General features: G+C 41.6%; 1 non-coding gene across 1 annotated transcript; it reads left to right on the forward strand.

Annotated features, from left to right (window-relative positions):
- Positions 1 to 2,329: 2,329 nt before the first annotated feature.
- LOC147924491 (small nucleolar RNA R71) lies at positions 2,330 to 2,436 on the forward strand. The gene has a single exon (XR_015587901.1). It is a non-coding gene; the product is annotated as a small nucleolar RNA R71 (small nucleolar RNA).
- Positions 2,437 to 5,021: the final 2,585 nt, after the last annotated feature.

A 5,021-nucleotide genomic window follows, 5' to 3' on the forward strand; every position in this document is an offset into this window, starting at 1 on the left:
GATCATTCTAGAGAAATGAGAATCGAGTGGGCCTTAGTTCTTTTCCAACTCGGTCGAGTACCTCTCGTGGGCTGGTCGAGTGGGCTTGCGTATTTACTTCCCCAAGTCCAAATCTCTCCATACCCATCTACACTTTCATTAAAAGGCCTGCTCAACACAAACATAAAAGAAAACACATCAAAACTACTAAGAAAATAAAGCATATTTACAAAGGATTCCTTAGGGACTTCCTTATAGTCACTAAGCTTGACTTTGGTTGCCTTCTTAGGCTTGGTCTAGATACCAAGGAGGGGATGAAATCCTCCCTGGAACCTCTTGATCACTGTGAAGTTGATCCTTGATCACCTCACCCTTAACACACAAACCATATTTCTTCTTGATTTTGAGCCTTGGTCTTGCTTTCCTCAAAGACCTCTTGTTTAACTTGACTTGGAGATCCTTAACCATACCAGTCAACTCTTAAACTGAGCTCTTAAGCTTTTCCACAGAATCTTCTTGAAGAGAGAGCTCAGCCTTTGGAGTTGCCTTATCACTTAAACCTTCTTGACCACATTTGTCTTTGATAGTAAATGGTTGATCATCAATGATAGGAAGGTTGGTTGGGTTATAGATGTTAAACGTCATAGCTATACCCTCAGCAATGTTCAAGGTCACAAGACCCTCTTTGATATCAATGACTGCCCCAACAGTGGCTAAGAATGGCCTCCCAAGAATGATAGGATCTTCAGGCTCCTTGTCCATCTCTAGAACCACAAAATCAGTGTGAACCCTTGCTCTCCCTATCTTCACTGGAATGTTCTCCAACTTGCCAACCACATCTCTATTTGACCCATCAGCTAGGCATACATGAAGGTTGGTGGACTTGAAGTCAGTGTGCCCAAGCTTTTGAGCTATAGAATAGGGCATCACACTTATAGATGCTCGCAAGTCACATAAGCACTGGTTGTAGTGAAGATAGCTGAGTGTGCAAGGTAGATAGAATGGACCTGGATCCTTAAGCTTAATTGGGATGATAACTCCTCCAAGGTCCTCAAGATCCTTCTCATCTTGAGCTTGAGCCTTCTTCTTTGACAAATCAAGCAAAAAATCCCTATAGAGAGGATATGGTTCATATTGTTCCAAGGCAGGTCCTCTCTCTTCTTCTTGATAAGCATTGATGATCTCTTGAATGGCCATCACTTCCTCTTGCTTCTCAATCACAACTTCTCAATCACAACTTCTTCTCAATCACTTCCTCTTGTTGCTTAGCCAACATCTCCTTTTTCTCAATGATTTCCCTTAATTCCTTAATCTTCTGTGCTTTAAAATATACTGGGAATGGTAGAGGCGGTTTGTAAGCAGGAGGGATGTACTTAGCAGGCTTAACAGCTTCTGACCCTTCAGCTCGATCGACCACTCGATCAGGCACTCGGTCGAGTGCTTGCTCTAGCACCTGGTCGAGTGCAATGTCGGGTTCAGATCTCTTTGCACAAACTTCACTCTGAACTTCAAGAAATGACCAATCCAACCCATCTTGAACATCACTGTCCTCAGTGACTTCCTCATCAGAGATATGAATGGCTTTTGCAGTGAACTCCTTTGGATTTTGAACAGATTTTCCAGGGAGTTGGTTGGGTTTAGGAGCTGAAGTAGAGGCAAGGTTGCTCTCCATAAACTTCACTCTAGAGTTGAGACCTTCAAACTTCATGTTCAGGTCATTATAATGGGATGTGAGCCTTTGATTCAACTCAGCAAACTGTTTGGCTTCCTCAATCTTTCCTTGTGTTTGCCCAATCAACAGCTGTTGCATCATGGCTCTTAAGTCTTGTTTTTGGCCTTAGTTAGTCTGAAACCCTGGTGGAGGACACAACTGAGGCTGGAACACTTGATGTTGTTTTTTGGGGACATAGTTGTTCTGTTGTTGAGGCTGTTGAGGTGGATAGACTTGGTCTTGTGAATTAGCTACATTGTTGCTTCTATAGGAGAGGTTGTTGTTTTTGAACCCTCCTTGGTTGTAGCCTTTGACTCCACCCTGGTTTTGCATATAACAGAGCTCAGCAAATTCATTCTCCCCCTCTTGAACTGGAACCTCTTCTTCACCAATGAAGTGAATAGACTTTTGTTGGCTAAGAAGGATTTTGTCAAGCTTCTCATTGACCATCTTCAAATCCTTCTTGTACTTGTCCTCTTGGTCAGTGGAGGTGGACCTTATGGTTCTGTGAGGAAGTTTAACTCCCATCCTTCTTCCACATTCTTGTTGAGGAAGTTTCCATTTGAAGCTGTGTCAAGAAGCATTCTGATCTTGGGAAGCACACTTCTATACAAAGTACTTAATAGGGACTCATTACTGAAGCCATGGTGAGGACACTGAGTCTAAAATCCTTTAAACCTCTCCCAAGCTTCACAAAAGCTCTAATTGTTTCTTTGAGCAAACCCAGAAATTTCATTTCTCAATCTAGCAGTCCTTGCATTTGAGAAGAATTTTGCCAAGAAAGCCTTCTTGCAAGCATCCCATGTGGTTATTGCTCCAGTAGGAAGAGTCTTCTCCCAAAGGTGAGCCTTGTCTCCAAGTGAAAATGGGAAGAGCCTCAACTTGAATTCATCTTCAGTCACTCCATTAATCTTTGTGAGACCACATATTCTATCAAATTCATCAAGGTGGTCTAGAGGATCCTCCATTAGCAACCCATGGAACTTGTTGGCTTGAATCATGGATATTAGTCCACTTTTGATTTCAAAGTTGTTGTTTGCTACTGTGGGAGGCACAATACCAGCTCTCTGGTTGTGTGTGTTGGGGGCATCTCCAGCGCCAATGTGCCTAGGTCTTGGAACTTGATCTTGTTGCTCCATGATGACTGGATTCTCTTTTTGTTCTGGAACTACTCTTCTTTGCTTATGTCTCAAACCCTTTTGCAGCCTGTGGATGTTGTCAATAGGCCTCTGAAGATTGTTTTTCCCCTTTGACCTTGTGTGCATCAACAAACACGAGTACAAACTCGAACAGGTACACGGTCGAGCGTAGGCTCGAGTGGGTGGTCGAGTCGACTGGGAAGTGGTGTCTATTTCGATACGCTGTCTGACTCGATCAAGTGCTCGATCACGACTCGGTCGAGTGGTGGTCGAGTGGGTGGTCGAGTGGTACCTGAAACACAAGACAACCAAGCAAAAGAAGATTCGAGTTCAGCAACTTCACAAGTGGATAAACGAACTTAATCTTAGACTAATAATGATCCTAAATGTTACAAAAACACTCTCAAATGGGCAACGGCACCAAATTGAAACACATATGTTTGGTGGGTGGTGAAATGATGAATGTATGGAATGGTGAGATATGAATGAATGGATGGCAGTGTGTTTCAATTCCCCTTATGCAATTGTAGTACAAGAGGTGTCAATCCAATCTGAGAGTTTGTGAACAATCAAGATGTGCATATGAGCCTAAGTTAAGCCAAGTATGTAAAGGATGTTTGTCACTAACAATCCTATTATGAAATGTAAAGTACAGAAAGTAAAAGCTACTAGAACTAGATGTTGAATGTAAATTGAACAGAATGATTATGACTAATATGAAGCTAGAACAGAAACAGAAACTATGGTAATGAACTAATGCAAGGTAAGTAATGAACAAGACACTAAGTAAATACAACAGAAATGCAACTAGAATGAGACAAGAGATAAGATAGGACAACTACAAATCATAAACCAAAGTTTTGGGGATGAACTCGAGCAAGCACTCGATCGAGTGTAGATCGAATGCAGGGTCGAGCTGGACAAATCTATGAAACAGAGCAACACTAGAAAAACAGAGCAATACACAAGCGAATCAAACATCGATCAAACAACAGGATTAAGACTTAGAAATCAATAAACAAGGAAGGCCTTGAGGAGGGATTCATGGGCTGGACTAATGATTGAGGTCACCTAACTTGGTCAACAAATCTCAAGCAAACTTTGAGCTAATCTCTAGACATATATTTCCAAGACAAGTTTAATCCACTCTCATGGCAAGAAACAATCAAACCTATGCATCTCTAGACTTGTTCTCACAAAGTAAAGAATCTACACAAGCAGGCATAAGCAATATGTCTCATACCAAACAAGACCTCTAATCTCTTAGCAAGCCTAATGGTAAGCTCTAGATCTAGCCTTATCTATGCTTCTTAAACATTGGTGTGATGCTAAGATGCTTGAAATCAAACCCTACCCTCTCAGTTATAGGATCAGCATTAAGAACATCTAGCCTAGAAGAGATTCTACCACAATCAAGCTTGACCAAATAAAGCTTGACCAAATCAAACAAACCTCAAACACAGCCCAGCCTAACCCATCCTCAAGATCCTAAGCAACTACTCACAAGAACACATGATGAACATCAAAGTCATAAACCCAGAAAATACTAAAACTTGCATCAAATGAAAGATAAAGCAAAGATCTACAATATTGGAGAAAGAATCAAACTCGAATTCTCAATATTCTGAAAGTTATGAAACCAACAATATTGAAGAATCTAGTGTTTTCTCTCTTAAAAGAAGTACAAGATCTAAGAAAAATAAAAGTGCAAAAGGAATAATTCCCAAAAGGGTAAAAACTAGGTTTTTGACTATCTAAAAAGCTGGACCCCTGGTGGCTGCTGGGTACAAGGTCCTTAAATAGAAAAAGTAGTGGAAGCCCTAAAAAGGCTAAAAGACAAAATAGCTAGGCGGCTCGGCCAACTCGACCTGGTGCTCGGTCGAGTGACCGGTCAAGTTGGCTTCTCTCGTGCATCTTCCACTCGGTCGAGTCCCTCTCTGCACACGGTCGAGTGTCTGGTCAAGTGGGCGGTCGAGTGGGACTCCAGACCTTGTTTCTTCAGCCTTAACTCTCTTGCTTTCCCTCATGATTGCTTCACTTCTCCTCTGCATTGCTTCCATCCTCCTTAAGCTCCAAATTCACCTGATTATGCATGAAAAGATGCAAATGCAATGCAACTATACTCTAATGCATGATTGGTCCTAAAACTATGCAATAATGGTAAAAATGGATAGCAAAAGATGCAAAAGATG

The sequence above is a fragment of the Camelina sativa genome, chromosome 17 (genome assembly GCF_030686135.1).
Source record: "Camelina sativa cultivar CO46 ecotype springtype chromosome 17, ASM3068613v1".
In the NCBI taxonomy this organism is placed as follows: Eukaryota; Viridiplantae; Streptophyta; class Magnoliopsida; order Brassicales; family Brassicaceae; genus Camelina; species Camelina sativa.